Consider the following 26065-nt stretch of genomic DNA (forward strand, 5'->3'; position numbering starts at 1 on the left):
TCTCTCCCTCCCCCACTGTGTTCTCTCCCTCCCCCACTGTGTTCTCTCCCTCCCCCACTGTGTTCTCTCCCTCCCCCACTGTGTTCTCTCCCTCCCCCACTGTGTTCTCTCCCTCCCCCACTGTGTTCTCTCCCTCCCCCACTGTGTTCTCTCCCTCCCCCACTGTGTTCTCTCCCCCCCTTCTCCTCCACTGTGTTCTCTCCCCCCCTTCTCCTCCACTGTGTTCTCTCCCTCCCCCACTGTGTTCTCTCCCTCCCCCACTGTGTTCTCTCCCCCCTTCTCCTCCACTGTGTTCTCTCCGCACGGCAAGTGGTACCGGAGCGCCAAGTCTAGGACCAAAAGGCTCCTTAACAGCTTCTACCCCCAAAGCCATGAGACTGCTGAACAATTAATCAAATGGCCACCGGACTATTACATTGACCCCCCCCCATTTGTTTTGTACACTGCTGCTACTCCCTGATTATTATCTATGCATGGTCACTTCACCCCTACCTACATGTACATATTACCTCAACTAACCTGTACCCCCACACACTGACACGTTACCGGTACCCCCTGTATGTAGCCCCGTTATTATGTTACTTTTTATTGTTTTTTACTTTATTAAATATTTTTTTAAACTCTTCTTCAACTGCATTGTTGGTTAGGGCTTGTAAGTAATCATTTCGCGGTAAGGTCTACACCTGTTGTATTCGGCCCATGTGACAAATAACTTATGAAATGAGATTAGGAAGGAAGGGAACAAGTCGGCCTGTCAGCTCTCAACATGACAAAAGAGGGTTTTCCCCTCTCTGCACTTCTCTACTACAACACCTCCATCTCTCCCTCATCTCAGTCTCAGAGGTGTTGTGCAGCTGCATCATTCTCTCTCTGCTGCTGCCCTGCTCTCCTAATCTCATTAAAGAAGCCCTTTCCTGTGACACTGACCTCATCAGAGCGAGACCAAATCGGACCAGAAAGCCGCCCTGCACGCCTGTTAACCTGTCAGTATACCGGTCTGTCACGGCCACAACAGAACCAGCTCCCCTGTCCTCCTTCCTCATGACACAGCAGCTGTCCTGTTCCCTCTCTATGGCAGAGAGCCAGAGTAACAGCAGCACAATCTGGTATCCCACAAACACTATTAAGAAACGGTCCTTGAGTGACACATTATCTACATTATCATTTTACTCAGGTCTGTACCACAATGGTCACCAAATATTTCCCCAATTAGTGTTGGAATGAAATATACTGGGGTGTGAGAGGATTACAGGACGGCGCTGCAGTGGATAGCTGCCATTTAACGATTACAGGATGGAGCTGCAGTGGATGGCTGCCATTTAACGATTACAGGATGGCTTCGCAATGGATAGCTGCCATTTAACGATTACAGGATGGAGCTGCAGTGGATAGCTGCCATTTAACGATTACAGGATGGAGCTGCAGTGGATAGCTGCCATTTTACGATTACAGGATGGCTTCGCAATGGATAGCTGCCATTTAACGATTACAGGATGGAGCTGCAGTGGATAGCTGCCATTTTACGATTACAGGACGGAGCTGCAGTGGATAGCTGCCATTTAACGATTACAGGATGGCTTTGCAGTGGATAGCTGCCATTTAACGATTACAGGATGGAGCTGCAGTGGATAGCTGCCATTTTACGATTACAGGATGGCTTCGCAGTGGATAGCTGCCATTTAACGATTACAGGGCGGAGCTGCAGTGGATAGCTGCCATTTAACGATTACAGGGCGGAGCTGCAGTGGATAGCTGCCATTTAACGATTACAGGGCGGAGCTGCAGTGGATAGCTGCCATTTAACGATTACAGGATAGAGCTGCAGTGGATAGCTGCCATTTAACGATTACAGGATGGAGCTGCAGTGGATAGCTGCCATTTAACGATTACAGGATGGCTTTGCAGTGGATAGCTGCCATTTAACGATTACAGGGCGGAGCTGCAGTGGATAGCTGCCATTTAACGATTACAGGATGGCTTTGCAGTGGATAGCTGCCATTTAACGATTACAGGGCGGAGCTGCAGTGGATAGCTGCCATTTAACGATTACAGGATGGCTTTGCAGTGGATAGCTGCCATTTAACGATTACAGGGCGGAGCTGCAGTGGATAGCTGCCATATAACGATTACAGGGCGGAGCTGCAGTGGATAGCTGCCATTTAACGATTACAGGATGGCTTCGCAGTGGATAGCTGCCATTTTACGATTACAGGATGGCTTCGCAGTGGATAGCTGCCATTTAACGATTACAGGGCGGAGCTGCAGTGGATAGCTGCCATTTAACGATTACAGGGCGGAGCTGCAGTGGATAGCTGCCATTTAACGATTACAGGATGGCTTCGCAGTGGATAGCTGCCATTTAACGATTACAGGATGGAGCTGCAGTGGATAGCTGCCATTTAACGATTACAGGATGGAGCTGCAGTGGATAGCTGCCATTTAACGATTACAGGGCGGAGCTGCAGTGGATAGCTGCCATTTAACGATTACAGGATGGCTTCGCAGTGGATAGCTGCCATTTAACGATTACAGGATAGAGCTGCAGTGGATAGCTGCCATTTTACGATTACAGGATGGAGCTGCAGTGGATAGCTGCCATTTTACGATTACAGGATGGCTTCGCAGTGGATAGCTGCCATTTAACGATTAGGGGATGGAGCTGCAGTGGATAGCTGCCATTTAACGATTACAGGATGGAGCTGCAGTGGATAGCTGCCATTTTACGATTACAGGATGGAGCTGCAGTGGATAGCTGCCATTTAACGATTACAGGATGGCGCTGCAGTGGATAGCTGCCATTTTACGATTACAGGATGTCTTCGCAGTGGATAGCTGCCATTTAACGATTACAGGATGGAGCTGCAGTGGATAGCTGTCATTTAACGATTACAGGATGGAGCTGCAGTGGATAGCTGCCATTTAACGATTACAGGACGGAGCTGCAGTGGATAGCTGCCATTTTACGATTACAGGACGGAGCTGCAGTGGATAGCTGCCATTTTACGATTACAGGACGGAGCTGCAGTGGATAGCTGCCATTTAACGATTACAGGATGGAGCTGCAGTGGATAGCTGCCATTTAACGATTACAGAATGAAGCTGCAGTAGATAGCTGCCATTTAACGATTACAGGACGGCACTGCAGTGGATAACTAACATTTTATGGACGCCTGACCAATTATTATTATTATTATTTTTTTTACGCGAATATTAACTTTTTCTGAGATAGTTTCCTTTTTTGTGACCAACTTTTTATTTCTTTGGTCTTTTTTCTTCAAGGGTGGGTTACCACTAAAAAAACTATCAAATAAATGCATACAAAGATAAACCCGACCCATCCCCATTCCACCGACAGTGAACGATTAGGAGTGCAAATTCCATCGCAAATTCCATCGTAAAACGTTTCCTTGTTATTAAATACAGTCCTATGACCAAAAGACAGCTTCTGGACATAACAGTGATCACTAACCTCGACTTGGATGAAGATTTCTACTTCAACGAGTCGGAAGCTGAGGAAGTACTGCTCATTCCAGACCAGGCCCTAATCCTCTGGACTGGAAAGAGGAAGAGACGGCGCAAGAGAGGCAAACCTGCGGGCTCCCTGACAAGACGGCGAGTAAATAAACTGCCTCTACCTCCCTTCTATTGGCAAACGTACAATCACTGGAGAACAAACTGGACGAGCTCCGTACGACACTATCCTACCAACGAGACCTGAAGAACTGTAATATCCTATGTTTCTCGGAGTTGAACAATGACATGGATAATATACATCTAAGCTTGTTTTTCTATGCATCGTCAAGACCGAACGGCAGCTTTGGGTATTGAGGGGGATGTGTGTCTCTTAACAGTTGGTGCGCCATCTCAAATGTTAAGGAAGTCTTGAGGTTTTGCTCGAGTTAGAACACATTAAAGATGCAGACCATACCATTTACAGAGAGTTATCTATATTTTTTGTAGCTGTCTATTTACCACCAAAGCCAGTGTTGACACTAAGACCACACTCAGAGCTGTATGGGGCCATAAGCAAAGAAGAAAAAACACCCCCAGGCTTCTCGTGGCCAGTGATTTTTATTCAGGAAAACTGAAATCAGTCTTAACGCATTTTTATCAGCATGTCACCTGTGCAACCAGAGGCCCAAAAAACTCTAGACCACCTTTACTCCACACTCAGAGACACATAAAAAGCTCTCCCTTACTCTCCATTTGGCAAATCTGACCATAACTCTATCTTCCGGATTCCTGCTTACAAGCAAAAACTCAAAACAGGAAGTACCAGTGACGTGCTCAATATGGAAGTGATCCGATGAAGCGGATGTTAAGTTACAGGTCTGTTTCGATAGCACAGACTGGAATAAGTGTCGGGATTCATCCGATAACATTAAGGACTTTACCACATCAGTCACTGGGCTTCATTAAGTGCATCGATGACGTCGTCCCCCACAGTGACCGAACATACCCCATGGATTACCAGCTGGTAAGCATCTTCACTGACATTTTCAACCTCTCCCTGACTGAGTCTGTAATACCTACATGTTTCAAGCAGACCACCATAGTCCCTGTGCCCAAGAACACCAAGGTAACCTGTCTAAATGACTAGAACTCACATCTGTAGCCATGAAGCGCTTTGAAAATCTGGTTATGGCTCACATCAACACCATTATCCCAGACACCCTAGACCCACTCCAATTCACATACCACCCCAACATTTCCACAGATGACGCAATCTCTATTACACTCCACACTGCCCTCTCCCACCTGGACAAGAGGAACACCTATGCGAGAATGCTGTTCATTGATTATAGCTCGTGTTCAATACCATAGTGCTCTCCAAGCTCATCACTAAGCTCAGGACCCTGGGACTAAACAGCTCCCTCTGCAACTGAATCCTGTACTCCCTGTTCACCCAAGACTACATGGCACAACTCCAACATCTTCATTAAGTTTGCTGACGACACAACGGTGCTTGGCCTGATCTACGATGACGATGAGACCGCCTATAGGGATGTATGTCAGTGACCTGGCATTACGGTGCCAGGACAACAACTTCTCCCTCAACATCAGCGAGACAAAGGAGCTGATCGTGAACTACAGGAAACAGAGAACTTAAATGCCCCAATCCACATCGATGGGGCTGTGGTGCAGTGGGTCGAGAGCTTGCAAGTCCCTCGGTGTCCACGTCACTAAGTAATTATCAAGGTTCACACACACACTAACTTTTTCAAAATCACCAATGGCCTTATGGTAACATTCCTGAACAGTTTCCATCCTGTCCTGCAGCTCAGTTCAGAAGGACATGCATCTTTGATGTGTCTGGGTGGTTTAATACATAACCTACAGCCTAATTATTAACTTGACCATGCTTAAAGAGATATTCAATGTCTGATTGGTTATTGTTACCCATCTACCAATCACTGCCCTTCTATATGAGGCTTTCGAAAAGCTCCCTGGTCTTTGCAGTTGAATCTGTGCTTGAAATTCAATGTATTTATTTAACTAGGCAGGTAAGTTAAGAACAAATTCTTATTTACAATGACGGTCTACCAAAAGACCTCCTGCGGGGACGGGTGCTGGGATTAAAAATAAATTAAATAAAAATATAGGACAAACACACATCACGACAAGAGACAACACAACATAAAGAGAGACCTAAGATGACAAAATAGCAAGGCAGCAACACATGACAACACAGCATGGTAGCAACACATGACAACACAGCATGGTAGCAACACATGACAACACAGCATGGTAGCAACACAACATGACAACAACATGATAGCAATACAACATGGCAGCAGCACAAAACAGGGTACAAACATTGGGCACAGACAACAGCACAACGGGCAAGAAGGTAGAGACAACAATACATCACACAAATCAGCCACAACTGTCAGTAAGAGTGTCCATGACTGAGTCTTTGAATGAAGAGATTGAGATAAAACTGTCCAGTTTGAGTGTTTGTTGCAGCTCGTTCCCGTTGCTAGATGCAGCGAACTGAAAAGACGAGCGACCCAGGGATGTGAGCGATTTGGGGACCTTTAACAGAATGTGATTGGCAGAACGGGTGTTGTATGTGGAGGATGAGGGCTGCAAAAGATATCTCAGATAGAGGGGAGTGAGGCCTAAGAGGGTTTTATAAATAAGCATCAACCAGTGGGTCTTGCGACGGGTATACAGAGATGACTAGTTTACTGAGGAGTGAAGTGATGTGTCCTATAAGGAGCATTGGTGGCAAATCTGATGGTAAAGAACATCTAGCCGCTCGAGAGCACCCTTACCTGCCGATCTATAAATTGTCTCCGTAATCTAGCATGGGTAGGATGGTCATCTGAATCAGGGTTAGTTTGGCAGCTGGGGTGAAAGAGGAGCGATTACAATAGAGGAAACCAAGTCTAGATTTAACTTTAGCTTGCAGCTTTGATATGTGCTGAGAGAAGCCATACTCCCAAGTATATGTATGAGGTGACTACCTGAAGCTCTAAACCCTCAGAGGTAGTAATCACACCTGTGGGGAGAGGGGCATTCTTCTTAGCAAACCACATGACCTTTGTTTTGGAGGTGTTCAGAACAAGGTTAAGGGCAGAGAAAGCTTGTTGGACACTAAGAAAGCTTTGTTGTAGAGCTTTTAACACAAAATCCGGGGACTGAGGGACCTTACAGATGTATGTATTCTTTTATTTATTTCACCTTTATTTAACCAGGTAGGCCAGTTGAGAACAAGTTCTCATTTGCAACTGCGACCTGGCCAAGATAAAGCAAAGCAACTTCGACACATACAACACTGAGTTACACGTGGAATAAACAAAACATAGTCAAAAATACAGTAGAACAAAAGAAAACAAAAAGTCTATATACGGTGAGTGCAAATGACGTAAGGCAATAAATAGGCCATGGTGGCGAAGTAATTACAATATAGCAATTAAACACTGGAATGGTAGATGTGCAGAAGATGAATGTTCAAGTAGAGATACTGGGGTGCAAAGGAGCAAGATAAATAAATACAGTATGGGGATGAGGTAGGTAGATAGATGGGCTGTTTACAGATGGGCTATGTACAGGTGCAGTGATCTGTGAGCTGCTCTGACAGCTGGTTCTTAAAGATAGTGAGGGAGATATGAGTCTCCAGCTTCAGTGATTTTTGCAGTTCGTTCCAGTCATTGGCCACACAGAGTCCATGTAACTTAAGTGATTTTTCTAAGCCAAATTTTACTCCTGAACTAATTTAGGTCTAAAAAAGGGGATGAAAACCAATGTTTTAGTTATAATAAAATCTTCCACTGAGTATTTTGAGTAAATTGTTTACAAAATGACTATTAAATCAATTTTATCCCAAATTGTAACAAACAAATCCAAGGGACATGAACACTTTTGCAAGGTACCGTAACAACCACCAAAATAAAAGCTAGACAGTCAGGGAGAATTCAACATTTCCAAAATGATTCATTCAGGAGTATTTTGATCATGGCATGGGGCCCCCCATTGATTTTAGCATAAACCATGGCAAAATGTGTAGAATTGCAGGAAATTAGCTTTAAAACAGCGAAACGTTGTCACTGCGGCCAACCGGAGGGCCTCAAAAAATAAAATGTTGGTCGGCGACCGCACCATTGGCCACGCTCTCCGTCACACACACACAACCTAAGCCCCATTTTGATTCACAGAAAAACCTTGTAGATCTACTCCTGTTTCTTGTCTTCACTTGTTAGGTGGATGGTGATATCATCAGTGCTTGTGGTTTGGACTGAAAGGGCTCAGGCAGAGATACTACCAAGTGGTTGCCGAGGGCCTTGAAGCTCTTTTTGAGACCATTGTTGTCTTCGTGCCAGCTCTGCTCTGGTTGACAATGATTACGCCGTTACAGAGGGCGATCATTGTCAACATGATCCTACAACATTGGATAATAGAAGCCGGTAGATAAAATGACTGAATAAAGACTTCTTTTCTCCAGCCTTGACCTGACTTAACATCACAAGCCCTGTTTAGACAACACTACGTGTGTGGGTTGAAGGATAGGAGAGGGGGGACAGGCCAAAGCACAGGCCTTTTGATTCATACGAAGCTACCAAATGTGCTCCCTCAGAGACACGTCAAATCAAAGTGTATTTGTCATATGCACCCTTTCAATACAGTGAAATGCTTACTTTACAAGCCCTTAACCAACAATGCTTTAACCTGTCTGGCCTAGGGGGCAGTATTTTCACGGCCGGATGAAAAACGTACCCAATTTAAACAGGTTACTACTCTGGCCCAAAAACTAGAAAATGCATATTATTAGTAGATCTGGATAGAAAACACTCTGACGTTTCTAAAACTGTTTGAATGGTGTCTGTGAGTATAACAGAACTCATATGGCAGGCAAAAACCTGAGAAAATTCCAAGCAGGAAGTGGAAAGTCTGAGAATTGTAGTTCTTCTTTTGATTCTCTATCGAAGCTACAGTGTCTGTGGGGGACGTTGCACTTCCTAAGGCTTCCATTGGCTGTCTAAATCCTTCAGAAAGTGGTTTGAGCATTTTCCTATCACTGTGCAGAGTATAGGAGCTCAGTTACTGAGTGGTCTGCCTGGCAACAAAGGGATTGGATATGCGCAGTCACACGAGCACGCCGTTCCTTCTTTTTCTTCTTGAATAAATATGCTATTGTCCGGTTGGAATATTATCGCAATTTTACGTTAAAAATACCATAAAGATTGATTTTAAACAGCATTTGACATGCTTCTAAGTACGGTAATTCAACATTTTGACTTTTTGTCTCTCGTTTCACGCTCGCGCGTTATGCCTTTGGATAAGTGATCTGTACGCACGAACAAAACTGAGGTATTTGTACATACAAATTGATTATTTCGAACAAAAACAACATTTCTTGTGGAAGTAGCAGTCCTGGGAGTGCATTCTGATGAAGATCAGCAAAGGTAAGAGAATATTTCTAATACTAATTCTGAGTTTAGGTTGCCCCGAACTTGGCGGGTGTCTGAATAGCTCACCGTGATGGCTGAGCTATGTACTCAGAATATTGAAAAATGTGCTTTCTCCGTAAAGCTGTTTTAAAATCTGACACAGCGGTTGCATCCAGGGGTAGTCTATCTATAATTCTTTAAATAATTGTTATATATTTTGTCAACGTTTATGATGAGCATTTTTGTAAATTGATGTGCACATTCACCGGACGTTTTGGTGGGAATACATTTTCTGAACATCACGCACTAATGTAAAATGCAGTTTTTGGATATAAATATGAACTTTATCGAACAAAACATACATGTATTGTGTAACATAATGTCCTAGGAGTGTCATCTGATGAAGATCGCCAAAGGTTAGTGCTTCATTTAGCTGTGTTTTGGGTTTTATTGACATGTCCTTGCTTGGAAAATGTGTGATTATTTTTGTCTATGTACTCTCCTAACATAATGTCATGTTTTGCTTTCGCTGTAAAGCCTTTTTGAAATTGGACAATGTGGTTACATCAAGGAGAAGTGTATCTTTAAAATGGTGTAAAATAGTTGTATGTTTGAGAAAGTTGAATTATGACATTTTGTTGTTTTTGAATTTGCCGCCCTGATATTTCACTGGCTGTGTCCCGCAGGTGGGACGCTAGCCCATAGAAGTTAAGAAGTTCATCCTTTTTTTAAATGTGTTAAGTAAAAAAATAGAAAATTAAAGTAACAAGTAATTAAAGAGCAGCAGTAAAATAACAATAGCGAGACTATATACAGGGGGTACCGGTACAGAGTCAATGTGTGGGGTCACTGGTTAGTCGAGGCAATATGTACATGTAGGTAGAGTTAAAGTGACTATGCAAAGATAATAAACAGAGTAGCAGCAGCATAAAAGAGGGGTCTGGGTAGCCATTTGACTAGATGTTCAGGAGTCTTATGGCTTGGGGGTAGAAGCTGTTTAGAAGCCTCTTGGACCTAGACTTGGCGCTCCGGTACCGCTTGCCATGCGGTAGCAGAGAGAACAGTCTATGACTAGGGTGGCTGGAGTCTGACAATTTTTAGGGCCTTCCTCTGACACCGACTGGTATAGAGGTCCTGGATGGCAGGAAGCATGGCCACAGTGATGTACTGGGCGGTACGCACTACCCTCTGTAGTGTCTTGCGGTCGGAGGCCGAGCAGTTGCCATACCAGTCAGGATGCTCTCGATGGTGCAGCTGTAGAACCTTTTGAGGATCTGAGGACCTATGCCAAATCTTTTCAGTCTCCTGAGGGGGAATAGGTTTTGTCGTGCCCTCTTCACAATTGTCTTGGTGTGCTTGGACCATGTTAGTTTGTTGATGTGGACACCAAGGAACTTGAAGCTCACCACCTGCTCTACCTCAGCCCCGTCGATGAGAATGTGGGCGTGCTCGGTCCTCCAGCTTACAGAACGCTGTGACAACTTTTTTTTTTTGTGCAGTGACAATGAACAGGTTTTTAAGACTTTAGTCGACAGGGTCAGGCTAACCATTAAGGGAATAATAGCTGGAGTGAACTATTTGCTCCAATGTTGCTGTAGCTAAATGCAGAGGCAGGTCCTGAAAGCTTAACCAGCAGGTAAACTACCGATTTGATGTCACTTCCTTGACCCCTGTTATACCAGCTATTTCTCTAGACGGTAAACCTCAATAGAACACAGGAGAGGGTCATGACAGTGTATATACAGCACACAGCTGTCCGATGTGGGACTATCTCCTTTATAAGTAGTCTGCCAAACAGTGAATAACGGAGTGTTTCTCTTCACCTCCTGTCTTTTCACTCGCAGTTCATAAAACAAGAGAGAGTGAAAAGCAGGGACTGTTTAATGACTAACGGCTGCTCTTGGGTCAGAGGTCCTTTCTAGCTCGGCCCAGATCATCTCGGGCACCCCATGTCTACAGTCTGATCCCAGTTCAGTTCACATTAAAAATCGGCCAAAAATAGTGAGAGGTCAGAGAGCAATGTGAGAGTGAATGGGACAACCTTCCTAAAACCGCCACTGACATTCAAGACGGTGTCCCTACGCAAACACCCTTTCCAGACTGCACTTCCACAGCAGACTTAACACAGCGGCTGTTCCCCAGCCCGCGGAGTAGAGAGAGAGACTGATTCACACAAACAAGTTTAAACTGCCTGACATTTCCAGGGCTCAAAACGTTATGGGCCGGCCAAGATTAGTCTACAACCAGGAACTTATGGGCACAGAGGAGGCTGCCCACAAATCACTGGCTCAGCCCTCGTGTAAACATGAGAGAGAAAAGGATCCACACAACCTGGAACCTCTCCTTCCTGTGTCAGAGCAACAGTGGGGAGGAAACATTTGGACTGTCCCAAACAGAGAACTGATCACTGGGGCAAATGTTCCTCCATGAGACTCCCCTCTCCGGTTCACCCAGCCAGATTCCAGGAAAAGGGGGGGACTCGAACCCTCCCTCTTCTCACTGTGTCAGTTTTGTTCTGACAGAGCACATGCTCGGTGGGTTCACAGCCAGCATCGACACTGCCTCACTTCCCTGGGGCTGGAGTGGACTGGCTTCGTTGTGTTAGACGCGCCCGTTTTTCCATCCGTGTCGGTCTGGGTCTCCAGCACTGTCAATGCTATTTGCCTGTTCCAACATCAAATCACTCCCTCTTTCTGTAAACCAGGGATTCTTTTTAAGAGGCAGAAAGTAGAGGTGAAGAAATAAAGAGGACTCTTTCTCTCTCCTCCCACTTTCCATCTACACCTCTACTTTAAAAGCAGCTCCTTCCTTACAGCGGAGAAAAGCTGGGAGTAAAGCACAGGCAGCGTCAAAACGTCTCAACCATTCATACCACAGAACTCTGGCTTCCCCCTTTCCTTCCCTCTCCTCCCCGTTTCCCACAGCTGCCCCCCCCTTAAGTTCCCTCTCCTTCAAGCAGCGGCTGCAACAGCATGGCTGCCCCGCTCACAGACAGGCAATCAGACACACACGTTAGATACTGACCTCCTCTGCCCATTGCAGGCCTGGCGTAGTAGCCTGACCGCTGACTGGCAGGCAGGCAGGCAGGCAGGCAGGCAGGCAGGCAGGCAGGCAGGCAGGCAGGCAGGCAGGCAGGCAGGCAGGCAGTCCCAGTCCTACCTCAGATTCTGCAGTCTTTGTATACTCCTCCCCCCACCTCAACCACTTTCTTGCTCCTCACGCATCGAGAGGCCAAATGAGGCGCGCTGGAAATTTGCTGGGGCTGACAATGGAAGACAGCTGCTCTGACTGCACAGGGCTTTCATGGGCTGAATTAGCAGTGTGAGTGAGTCTTTCACACACACACACACACACACACACACACACTTTCCTTCGCTCTTTCTCCCTAGCTTGGTCATCCCCTCCCCCACGACTTGCTGCATAGCTATTCCAGACACACAGAGCTGAGAGACTGAGAGGGAAGGGCCAGCAGGCCATGAAAGGGCTTTGTTTCTCCCAGCGCTGGGATTGTTTTCACAGGCCTGGCCTCGCTGTGCTCGGCTCCCACATAATTCCTTCCCTTTACACACTCACAGGCTTTCCACGGGGCTTTAGGGAATGTGTGTGTGTGTACACTAAAACATCCCAATCGCTTCGATTACACATTATTTACGAGAGCTACTTACTGCAGAGTGAAAGCTCTTGAACACAGATTTCAGATTTTTCAGAGCTACAAGAAATGCCTGATAAAATATGGGGATAGTAAAACAAGCATGCAATTCATTCCCCATGCTGTGTGAACAAACCAAAGCAGATACAAGAAAAACAACAGGATTTAACTGAACCGGCTTTGAGTGAATAGCCTACAATATGGAGGATGGTGAAATTAGCCCTATAAAAAAAAGGAACATCGGCCATACCAAACACAAAGAATGTTTTCAGAGGCACGCCTCAAGCGCCTGGTCTTCTCCGAACCCAGTCCCACAGTGTTAAACAGACAGAGCTAATCCTGTTTCAGCATGACAGGGCGGGATTATACCGCCCCGGCGACGGCTCTGTGCAATAGGGAAGAGATTACCTCTGGGTAGAATGTGTTCCTTCAAATAATAAAGTGTTATGAGAGAAATAACATCTTCCAGCTCAGCTGTTAAACAGACATCAACCCCCAGGGAGAAACAGCACAAATAAGAACACAAGTATTTGTGGGATTCTGCCGTCATCTCGGCTAGCTGACTGCCTATTGCTTCTCTGTCTCAATCAGGGTTGTGACACGCTGCAGCGTCCCTGGGAGCTGGGCAGCCTAATCTGTACATAGCCCTGTACTGGATGAAAGAAACACACTTGTGTGATGACTTTTTCATTTAAATGTAAAAACATATTAAAAAAAAGATGTCGTCAAACAATAACACCTAAGGCTGGGCAATTTGTTATTGTGCATTTATCTCTGTAGCAATATCCTTATAATTCCATACAGACCTATCCTATTGGTCCACATGGTACAGCCCTGGCAGTACCTCACATTGGTCAGGTGGGATTCCAGACATTTTTTGCCAACTACCCCAGAAAATACACTTAAGACTAGCTAGGCCTTAGGGGACAAAGTAAGCCTACTAAATGATTATAAAAACCAAAAACTGAAGAGACAGCAGGACACATGGATATTACAACAATCTTTTACAAGGCTTTAATCATATAAATAGGCATAACTTATCTTCCTGTCAAAAACAAAGTACTCTGAAGGTAGAGACAGAACCCTTAGAGAATCTCCGTGTAAAGGCCAAACCACACCAGTAAACACAAGCGTTATGTCCGTTACCTCATGTAAGAGCAGCGCTGGACGTAAATCCACCGGGGTCGCGCACCACAACAGCCAATCAGAGACGGCAGCACACTGAAGGTCAAAGAGACGACCAGATGTTGGAAAGGAGTGTTCATGTGGCAGGCATGGATCCTGATATGAAAATAATGTCCACCAGGCACACCCACCGCTCTCCACAGTGTTGTCCTGTATCGCAGTCCAACAGGACTAGAAACCTAGCGGCTCTCAACACTGTGACCCATAACCCAGCACACTACGCTGCGCCCCAGACAACATGCTCTCGTGTCTATAATGTGGGTGTGTATCGGCCTACATAGGATATATGTAATTATAAACTGGGTGGTTCGAGTCCTAAATTCTGATTGGCTGACAGCCATGATATATCAGACCATATACCACGGGTATGACAAAACATGTATTTTTACTGCTCTAATTACGTTGGAAACCAGTTTAAAATAGCAATAAGGCACCTCTGGGGTTTGTGGTATATGGCCAATATACCACAGCTAAGGCCTGTGTCCAGGCACTCAGCGTTGCGTCGTGCTTAAGAACAGCCCTTTGCTGTGGTATGTTGGCCATATACCACACCCCCTCGTGCCTTATTGCTTAAACATAAAATGTCAGTGTGAATTTAGGAACCAGTGTGCCTCCTCTCTAGGGCTGGGAATATCCAAGGACCTCGCAATACAATATCACCACACTTAGGTGCCAATATGATATGTATTGCGATTCTCATGATTCTATATGTTTTGCGAGTCAATACTGTGATTTTATTGGGATTCTATGTTCCAAACATATTGCTCACTATATGTCTGCTGCAGAGGGACAAGAGAGAGTCATGAGAAAACTAATTTTGATGAGTCAGGGAAATAAAAGTGCTGAAAAGAAATTGCCTCTGATTTTAAAAAGAAGATGGAGAACAAGCTATGAAGGAAAATACAGGAGTTCTGGTGCAGGTACAGACAACTAACAACAATAATACAGAGATATTGTCAAAACGTTACTATGATGAGACAGTGGATTGCGTAGTCAGATGGAATAAAGTAAATAGACATGTCTACGTCAGATTTAGCCGGTGGTAACTTGAGGAATAGATACCGGCTGGAATGCGGTTTAAACCAATCAGCATCCAGGAATAGACTCCCCTACACATTCCTCTCTATACTCTGCATAGTACCAATATATATGCCATTTACTACCTTCAGCACAGTATCAACACTTAAACCTGGAAACATCCAACTGCATTTGTGGAAACAACTCAATCATCTGAACACCGTTCCAAGGTTGAGGGGAAAGAAAGACAGTAGTGTAGCTTGTAGGTTCCAGCTAAATGACTTCAGTGGAAACACTGCTGCCCTCCATGTCCTTCCTAAGCACTCATGGTTGGTACTATGGAAAATGGAAAATGCCATCATGAGGATGTGGGCGCAAGGTAAAACAAGCTAATACAAGATGGCAAGCTCACAGTATGTTGGCTGGTATCATCATCAAATCCAATTTTATTAGTCACATCGCCGAGTACAACAGGTGTAGACCTTGTGAAATGCTTACGTACGAGCCCCTAACCAACATTTAAGTTGAAAAAAATACAGAGAAGAATAAGAAATAAAAATACTACACCTCCAGTTAATAGCAGAGTCAAGGCTACCTTGTTTTACACAAGATATATAGCTAAGCATTGTCCATGCTTTCTTCCCTTCATCCCTGTGCTGTGGAGTGGAGACAGAGGAGCAGACATGTGGGAAACAACCGGTGTGGAGTTTTTACTGGAGCCCGGAGGGGCAGGGGTGCTTCAAACGTCCCAGTGGCAGGAACAGCACTGCAGAAACCAAAAACACAGCCCCAGCGACGGCCGACCGATGCTTCACGAGTTCACCCTCCACCTAACAAAACCTCTTGCTCAGACAGCTCAAATAGCTGAACATCTAGGCTGTCTACCAGAGTAAACTCTGGGCCGGGAGAATAATTCCACTCAGACCAAAGCAGCGGACAGACATAATGCTGCGAAATGACTAGATAATACACACTGCACTCATGGCTGCTTACCCTCGGTACACTCCTGTTGGCCTTTTCCCCCCAAGATGGCTTCCAAAGGGTTTTATGTGGACATTTTGTGTTGCTATGTGGTGTCTATTCACATTTTGACCTGGTCTAAAAAATAAAAGAGACTGACAGTGAGCTACCTAAGATATCTTATAAAACGCTCCAGCAATATCAATATAGGTAGTGAGACCATCAAATCAGAAGACCTCATTTCTCATAGTTAAAACACCTACAACGATGGTGAGTCTTAAAAGATGAGACTTTAGGGGCTAGGCATAAAGATTATAATGAAAAGTGAGACTTGAAGTGATCACAGAGCAGACATCACAACTTCACTGCAGCCTGCTCAGCCAGCTGGATGAGGGAAGAATTTAAATAGTTTTTCTTGGCAGCATCTGTAGGTGCTGCACGGCCAAACTCATTTTCAAACAGACAAAAAAAACTAAAAAACTGGTCTAAACCAAGCAAATACTTATCCTTGGGGCAGAGCGCTAGTCTCTGGCGTTTTTCACTTTCTTCCTTCAAAGATAGAGGTCTTGGCATCAGTTAGATTTTGTCAGCCAATAAACAACTTTAAGCTACAAGGGCAGATTGAGGCTAGCATTTGTTTTTATCTGGTAACCTTAAAACACAAACCTAACTTTGACCGAAATGGGCTGACGTATAAAGAGAAGACGAAATGCTGAAAGAATCACAGCTATGGATGTGATCCATGTGTAATGCTGAGCATCTGGCCGACTGTTGGTTCGGTTCTGATTGGACTACGGCTCCGTTGACAAGAGCAGCTCACCAGAAAAAGAAAAGACTTGGCACAGGCCCTTTCCGTCTGTGTTTTCAATTATCCGCCACCCCATTTCAAAGGAAGTCACAAACACTCAACTTCAAGACAGGCATCCACTTCAATGAATCCCATTTAGGACTGAACTGTGTTGCACAAAAAAGAGAGAGAGAGATCCTGCACCCACCACAGTGAGGCGGTTGTAGATTCTCTGAAAAGAGACTGCGGCGGTGGCAGCATTATAGCTTGTTTTCCGTGGCGAGGAAAGGCTACTTTCCATCTTAAAATGGCACTGAACATGACAAATGGAGATGTCTCCCGTGGGAGTCTGAAGAGAGGAATGTTAGCTTACTTCTCCCATTTGACTGAGCCTGCCCCGGCATTCAAGATGTTTCATCTTGCCTACTCCAGGGCCCTATAAAATGCTTTAGATGTATTTGTTGTTGCCTGATTGGGTGGAGTTCTACCCTTTCATTGAAAGGCATACCTAGGAAGAGGCTGTTGTCTAGCTGTGTTTTTGTAGGTCAGATGTAATGGTAGAGTTGTCAACACATAAACCCAATGGACCGCTGAAAATAATCACAATACAATTCTGCCAGGTAAGCATAGAGAGCATCTGGAAATTCTGCAATTATATCCTAATGTTTGGAGTTAACGTTTAATTGAGAATTATTTATTTATTTTTTGGTAAAGCTTTTACATTTACCAGAAGCTGTTTTCATTAGCTAGCATCATCGCTAACGGCTACACAAAATGGTAGACACGTGCAACACACACACACACACACACACACACACACACACACACACACACACACACACACACACACACACACACACACACACACACACACACACACACACACACACACACACACACACACACCTCTTCAGAAATTTGCAGGCAATACGAATCACTAATGCATTCTGTTTCTGTGAAAATCTGTCGTTCTGCCCCTGAACAAGGCAGTTAACCCACTGTTCCTAGGCTGTCATTGAAAATAAGAATTTGTTCTTAACTGACTTGCCTAGTTAAAAAGGTAAAATTTTACAAAATAAAAAATGTCTTACTATGAACTTGTATTAATAATGTAAACATTTTCCCATTTAGTTGATTCCCTATTATGTTTAACAGATTTTGGAATATTGTTGAATTCCTATTTAAAATGGCTGGATTCCGTGATTACGCTCGATATATCCTTATCGCAGATTTTATAGGGCTTTCTACTCCATGTCCAGGGCTGTACATTCTATGAACACAAGGCTGTATAAAAGCCTGTGTGAGAGCCGGAGCCAGTTTTTTGCTGATGAGGAGGAAATCGTTGTTCCACTGCAGCCAGGCAGGGGAGGGGAAGCACTGCCCTTCCATTAGACGCATGAGGCAGCCATTTAAGTGCTCAACGGGATTGGAACTTAAGAAGCGAACGTTGTCTGACCTTTGCTGCAATAATCAGAATGGGACTCAGGCATCTAGGAACAGATGGCTGGAAAAGAAATGGTGGGGCTGACCTCTAAATTAGAGTGTGTAAGTTTAAAAGACATTTGGGATTGTTAACGTTTAATGCACCGTATTGCTGGAACAAAATTCTATATACAATTCATCTTTGATGTTCTTGTGCCGTTCGGCCAGTGTAGAGTATTGATTAGGGATTTATTTGTGGACGACTGTTTTTCTGGGTGATTTGTGATGTTTTATTTGTGCTTACCAAGGTTGTGTTTCATGTGTATTGTACATTGTATTATACAGGGTGCATTTGGAAAAGTGACCTAGGTCTCAATGTCTTCCCTGTCAAAATAAAAGGTTAAATAAAAAACAAATGTTATCACAAAACTAACACGTCCCAATCATCATCATCAAAGGGAAACATTTTAGCAGGAGGAGCTATGTTAGCAAGAGGAGTCACGTTAGCAGGAGGAGCCACGTTAGCAGGAGGAGCCACGTTAGCAGGAGGAGTCACGTTAGCAGGAGGAGTCACGTTAGCAGGAGGAGTCACGTTAGCAGGAGGAGCCACGTTAGCAGGAGGAGCCACGTTAGCAGGAGGAGCCACGTTAGCAGGAGGAGCCACGTTAGCAGGAGGAGCCACGTTAGCAGGAGGAGCTACGTTAGCAGGAGGAGTCACGTTAGCAGGAGGAGTCACGTTAGCAGGAGGAGCTACGTTAGCAGGAGGAGCTACGTTAGCAGGAGGAGTCACGTTAGCAGGAGGAGCTACGTTAGCAGGAGGAGCTACGTTAGCAGGAGGAGCTACGTTAGCAGGAGGAGTCACGTTAGCAGGAGGAGTCACGTTAGCAGGAGGAGTCACGTTAGCAGGAGGAGCTACGTTAGCAGGGGGAGCCACCTTAGCAGGAGGAGCCACCTTAGCAGGAGGAGCCACGTTAACAAGAGGCGCTACGTTAGCAGGAGGAGTCACGTTAGCAGAAGGAGCTACGTTAGCAGGGGGAGCCACCTTAGCAGGAGGAGCCACGTTAGCAAGAGGCGCTACGTTAGCAGGAGGAGTCACGTTAGCAGGAGGAGTCACGTTAGCAGGAGGAGCTACGTTAGCAGGAGGAGCCACGTTAGCAGGAGGAGCCACGTTAGCAGGAGGAGCTACGTTAGCAGGAGGAGCTACGTTAGCAGGAGGAGCGTGGATATAAAGCGCTCCGTACATTATCGTAACAGTTGGAAACATGACAGAGTGAGACGGGGAATGCGACCACAGTAAAGTCCTGTATGGTAATACTTTGAGAAGTTACATGAGAAGCTGACATGCAAACTTTGCGAGGAGGAAGTGAGCTACAGTGGCAGTACAGGTGCTGAAAGGGAGGCCCAACCCGTTGCTGGCAGCAGGGCGATAGGGGACAGAGTGAGAGAAATCACAGCGCTGACTATAGAAATGATGCCAGTTGATATGCAGCCATTGTCAAATTGTAGTGGATGTTAGCTTCAATACCCTAATGACATATCTAGAACCAGACTACAAGATGCCATGTTGAAAAACCATGACGGTCCTAATGGAGAAATTGTACAATGATTGCTGATTGCAGATTGTTGGATGTCTATGAACACGCTGTCATACATCACTGCAGCGATCCATCATATTGATGAGAAGTGGGACATGAAGTACATACCGACAACATGGAGGAGAGGCACACAGCAGAGAACCTAAAAGATAATTAATACCATCGTTGCTGAGTGGGTGGGGGATACCACTAGGGTTGGGCTGTATTCAGATTTCCATACCTTCATACCATACCCAGGGGCGAAAATCTGATATCAACTTTGGTGGGGACAATTACATGAAATTTTCTCAAGAGCAATTCCTGAGGGGGACACCAAAAGTAGTGCTGTAACACATAGCCTACATTGTAATATGGTAAATGTATATTGAGGAACCAAAGAAATAAGGTGTTTGCCGTACTCCTAACTACCGGTACCCAAAACTACACAACTAATCACAACAGCAATACCATTGCCTTAAACTGGTGACTGAACTAAGATTTGTTAAAGTTAAGAGTGGGGGTATCCATGGCATTTTCCAATGATGTTCCTATTTTACAAGTCAAAAAAATTGAGAACCTTTCATAATGTTGCCAAACAAAGACTCAACAAACTTACCTGAGACTCCCTGTCTCTGCCAGTCTGTCCCTGCATATCTGTCCCCAACTCTGCTGTCTGTGTGCCATCTGTTGCCTGCTCTGCCTAATGACATCATTGTGAAACATTTCCATTAGAATTTCATTTCTTTCTTATGAACATTTTATCAACTAGTCTTTGAGATATTAGGCTACTAGGGTTCTTACTATGCGTTTTGGTGAATTGAAAAATACTCTGATGTCCGTCTTTTATTTTTCTGCCATTTTTCTACCTGGCTGGTAGGTTATTTACAGTAGGAGATGGGCTTCTATCATCTTCTATCATTCTATTTGGGCTTCGATCTAAAAGGTAGCTAGCAAATGTGAAACGGATTAAAATGACAAGAGTTGACAGCTGTATGAGTTCACCATTTACACAACATATGCTGCAACCTTCGTAATTTTAATAGTTTGTTTCATATTGGCTGGCTTCCAACAATAGCTGAATTTGCAAAGCTAGCGAGCACCAATTTAGTTTCAGTGGTGTTTGCTATAATCTTTGCTACCCGGGTTAAATAAAGGTGAAATAAAATAAATAAATAAAAGTTCCCTTGCGACAATTTAGCTTTTGCAACGAGATCATTAAATATATTTAAGACAATGGTAGAAGAGAGTGTAGTTCTGTTCAATTTGGACTTCAGTTTATTGCTAACCTTATCCCAGGGACTTTGAAGCACTAACTTACATCATCTGCATGCTGATCTTGGAATAAATTGACGATAGCAAAGATTCCATCTTTGACGACGCCACATAAATGGAATAGGTACTAGCTAGCTTAATAGTTAATATTTGCGCGCTAGCTCTGCATATTCAGCTAGTGTGTGTGCACGATTGACTAGATTAACCTCACGTCAGTTACGTTCATTGAGTGCCTTTCAGACAGTAGACACGACCCCTCTGTTACCTTGCCAACTAAGGAACTGGCAGTGGATCAAACCATTGTGAGGCAAAGGGTGGGGGGGGTCGCAATCTTTTGAAACTTAAAAACGCGCTATTAAGTGTCTATAATCAGCACAATTGCTTTCATTGCGTATTATTAATATTATTTAAACTACATAGTTATGTTTCAGTGATATATTGGGGGGGAAAAATCATATTTTTCCCAGGATGGGGAGGGTCGTGTCCCCCCCGTCCCCCGCGGGATTTCCGCCCCTGACCGTACCTGTGCCGTCCAGGGATACACGGTATTAACATCTGAAAATCATCACTTCCCCAGAATGCTAACTAAATGCTAACAACTACTAAGGAATCCTCATAGCAGACACTAACGAGCGCATACAAACATTTACTACTAAGACGGACAACCCAGCTCAAAAACTTATGCAAGTATCTCAAAATGCAGTTTGTAACATGCACAAAACAAATACTAGACAGCAGGGATCTTAATCCAGGAGGGGGGGTTATCTCTACTGTTGTTACCAAGAAGATTGATCTTGCAAGTGCGTAAAACCCAGCTGGAGAGAAGTCATTTTGGCACATCTTAGATAGTTAACTTAATAGTTATAATGTGTAGTGAATTACATACGAGTGTAGCTTCAGTCACCAATTACATACGAGTGTAGCTTCAGTCACCCCACGAAGCTCCCATTTTGCTCGTTGTGCTTCTTTGTAAATAAAGACACGGTGACTGGTTCAAACCGCTGTTTCAGGAAACTAGTACCGTTAAACTTCATAATGAAAAATGATCTAACAGGTGAAATGATTCATGCTTTATCTATTATCTAATGCATAAGTTAACTGCAGGTCTTTTTTTTTAATTTAAAGTACTAATATTAAAATGTCATTTAAAAAAAAAAAGAACTATTGACATTGACAGTATTGGAAAATCTTACTGATGGTATTTCAAAATACCACGGGATACGGTACATACAGTGCATTGGGAAAGTATTCAGACCCCTTCCCTTTTTCCACATTTTGTTACCTTACAGCCGTGTTCTAAAATTGATTAAATTATATATTTTTCTCATCAATCTACACACAATACCCCATAACGACAAACTGAAAACATGTTTTTTTTAAATGATAGCAAAGGGTCAGAATACTTATGTAAAGGCTTTATTTTTTATTTTTAGTCAATTTTCTATGAGACTTGAAATTGAGCTCAGGTGCCTCCTGTTTCTATTGGTCATCCTTGAGATGTTTCTACAACTTGATTGGAGTCCACCTGTGGTAAATTAAATTGATTGGAAATGATTTGGAAAGTCACACACCTGTCTATATAAGGTCCCACAGTTGACAGTGCATGTCAGAGCAAAAACCAAGCCATGAGGTCAAAGGAATTGTCTGTAGAGCTCAGAGACAGGATTGTGTCGAGGCACAGATCTAGGGAAGGGTGCCCAAAAAATGTCTGCAAGAACAAAGTGGCCTCTATCATTCTTAAATGGAACCACCAAGACTATCCTAGAGCTGGCCAACTGGCCAAACAGAGCAATCAGGGGAGAAGGACCTTGGTCCGGAAGGTGACCAAGAACCCGATGGTCACTGACAGAGCTCCAGAGTTCCTCTGTGGTGATGGGAGAACCTTCCAGAAGGACAACCATCTCTGCAGCACTCCACCAATCAGGCCTTTATGGTAAAGTGGCCAGACGGAAGCCACTCCTCAGTAAAAGGCATGACAGCCCGCTTGAAGTTTGCCAAAAGGCACCTAAAGGACTCTCAGACCATGAGAAACAAGATTCTCTGGGTCTGAGAACCTTCCAGAAGGGATGAGAGAACCAAGATTGAACTCTTTGGCCTGAAAGCCAAGCGTCATGTCTGGAAGAAACCTGGCACCATCCTTACAGTGAAGCATGGTGGTGGCAGCATCATGCTGTAGGGATGTTTTTCAGCGGCAAGGACTGGGAGACTAGTCAGGATCGAGGTAAAGATGAACGGAGCAAAATACAGAGAGATCCTTGATTAAAACCTGCTCCAGAGTGCTCAGGACCTCAGACTGGGGCCAAAGTTTACCTTCCAACAGGACAACGACCCTAAGCACAAAGCCAAGACAACGCAGGAGTGGCTTCGGGACAAGTCTCTGAAAGTCCTTGAGTGGCCCAGCCAGAGCCCAATCGAACATCTCGAGAGAGATAGAGACCTGAAAATAGCTGTGCAGTGACGCTGCCCATCCAACCTAACAGACCTTGATAGGATCTGCAGAGAAGAATGGGAGAAACTCCCCAAATACAGGTGTGACAAGCTTGTAGAGTCATACCCAAGAAGACTCAAGGCTGTAATCGCTGCCAAATGTGCTTCAACAAAGTACTGAGTAAAGGGTCTGAATACTTATGTAAATATAATTAAAAAGATATATATACACACATACACTGTACTGTATACAGCCCAACCCCAGTTTCCCCTAGTTACCACAGCCACAAAGTCAATATTGGCCATATCGTAAAAAACTGAAGGTTTTTTTGTCTTAATTTTAAGGTTAGGCATAAGGCCAGCAGTGTGGTTAAGGTTGTGGGAAAGGTTAGTTTTAAAAATCACATTAAATTAAGAAGATACATTTTAGAAACAGGCTTTATGACTTTGTGGCTGTGGTAACTTAGTGATGACCGGTAGGAAGGTAACCAGGACTGCGTTGCCCCCTAGCAGAACCATATCTAAAATTGTGACTTGACGTTATTTCATGATTGTGTTAAAACTGTAAAAAAGAAATACAAAAATGGCAGTTTAAACATTGAGAAATTTGTCACATCTACTCTAAACACAACCCCTCCTGTCTTTGGATTCCACACACTGACAGAGGAGCTGAGGGGGAGTCTGGACTGGAGGGGAAACACTACTAGATCACATGGGAGTTTACAGATCAAAAAGGCTCATTTCTTCTGAGGCCGTGTGTACGAGAGACAGTTGGCCTGCTATGCGGTGTTGAAGCGTGCTGCTCCTTAACAGTTTGTGCCTAGGTTTATACTATTTTAGTCCATCTCCCTGCTCCTCTGTGAGCAGAAAGACTACTTCAATGATGAAGGCTAGTTGTTCTTAGACTGTCCTCAAGGCTGGGGCTGTCTGGTGCAGGCATATTCCACTGGAGCTCTGCTATGGGGTGCTACTGTGGAGAAGGAAACCAGGGCTGTAGTACTGCACCACTGCACCACTTTTCCCCTTTTAGGTCCCATAAACACACACACACCCACCCACAACGCCTGACTTCCAGCGTTTAAACCCAGCGCCCATGTTCCTATAAGGTCGAAATAATGCGGAGAAAACACGAGAAAGGTTGCCAAGCCAACAGAGAGGATCCGCTCACAGCTCCAAACCGGTCAGTCCGGAGAAAATGGGCACGGAAAGGAGAGAGAGTCTCTCTGCACAGCCCTGACTAACCCTGAGCTGCCTGTTTAAGGAATGTGCTGGAATACAATAGCACCAGTCACAGGCCACCATGGGCAGTGAGAGAGAGGGGGAGAGAGGGGGAGAGAGAGAGAAGGGCTGTGCTCAGGACCCTGTAGATCCAGTCACTCTGTAAAGCCCTGGATTTAGGTCCTGTGTAGTCCTAGTGGCACAGAGAGCGCTGGAGCCTGCCATTTCACAGGCACTGCTCACCACCCAGACACATTCCCCACAGAATACGAGAGAGATCCAAAAATACCTATTAATGAAAAGCACTGCTCTATCAATTGAACTATCAAACTTCACTGCCGAGAGAGGAATGCTAGACAGCTTTAAACCCCCCGAGCACGAAGCACTTTCTCTACAGTAGAGTTCATTGAACTCAGACAAGGTTGTAGTAACTGGCATTGAGGAAAGTGCCTGGTGCCGATTCAAAATGAAAAGAAGAGGGAGGCATTTAGCTCAAATTCCATTTCTCAGTTTTTTTCAAGTTACTCTAATAAAAAATGTAATTTCAATTTAAAAAAAAACATTTTCATGAAAAAAAAAAAAAACTAAAATATCGGATGTTGTAAGTCGACAGAAATGCTAAAACCACATCAGATGCCGACTTTTTTCCCCAAGAGTTCTGGGAAAAATCCATTTGGGGGGGGGGGGGTTATCATTATCGATAAAAGTTATAAAGTGTAAATATATGCGCGCACTGCACACAAATCACATACAGGAGAATTCCTGTGACATTTTAGAAAGTTGCAGAAAATACTGACACACTGAAGCATTTTATCTTATGAATAAACTTGGGCAAATTAATATTCAAAGTTCAATATGTTTTTGAATATTGTTGAATTTCGTTTTAACTGCCACGGGCCACAGTGTATTTTAAATGACCTGTTTAGAGCATTGTACAAGCAGATGCTGACCTTTTTGCAGACCCATTTGTGGTAGAATGCCCTTCTTGCAGACCCATTTGTGGTAGAATGCCCTTTTTGCAGACCCATTTGTGGTAGAATGCCCTTTTGCAGACCCATTTGTGGTAGAATGACCTTTTTGTGGCAGACATTTTTGTGGCAGGATGCTTAGTAGGAAAAAGTTTGTAAGTTTGTAACCGCAAGTTTGTAAAAACTATGTAGGCGATGGGTTTTTTAGGACAGCCCATACTGTCTTAAGAGTTGGGACTGTAAACAACAAGGAGACATTAATAATAATGTCTAAAAGCATATTAAATAATATCCAAAAACGGATTACGGGGGATTTTTACAAAAGAGAGAGTCTCATTCACCTCAAGTAATTCCATCGCTGACAAAATTAGAAACATGCAATCATCATCACTGATGTTAATGCCTGTACAGGGCACTGGAAATTCCCTGTGTTGTCCAAACAGATGCATGTGAAGGTCATGACAGTAGCATGGGCGCTGACGACTACATAATGTCAGAAATGGCCCACTGATCAGACATCGAAGGCCACGCAGGATGATACTATGAGAACAGGGAGAAGGGGCTGTAGGATTTCTGCCAAATACATGGATTTGTCGAAGTAGCCATTGCTATGTCCTTAGCTTTAAATTTTTGGTCAACCAAGACTTTAAAATATGTCTAAACAAATGACCCTAAACCCTTTATCTCTAGAG

General features: G+C 44.2%; 1 protein-coding gene across 3 annotated transcripts in view; it reads right to left on the minus strand.

The window, feature by feature from the left end:
* LOC106584692 (zinc finger protein 609) overlaps positions 1–26065 on the minus strand; it is a 205137-nt gene that overhangs the window by 110926 nt on the left and 68146 nt on the right. The window contains exon 1 of one of the 3 annotated variants that reach the window (XM_014170199.3): positions 11919–12015. The exons of the other annotated variants lie outside the window; for them this stretch is intronic. The gene's annotated coding sequence lies outside the window, so the exon portion shown is untranslated. Of the gene's footprint in view, positions 1–11918; positions 12016–26065 lie in introns of those variants that run through there. 3 annotated transcript variants of the gene reach the window in all.

Source organism: Salmo salar, chromosome 23, assembly GCF_965601325.2.
Source record: "Salmo salar chromosome 23, fSalSal1, whole genome shotgun sequence".
NCBI classification, from domain to species: Eukaryota; Metazoa; Chordata; class Actinopteri; order Salmoniformes; family Salmonidae; genus Salmo; species Salmo salar.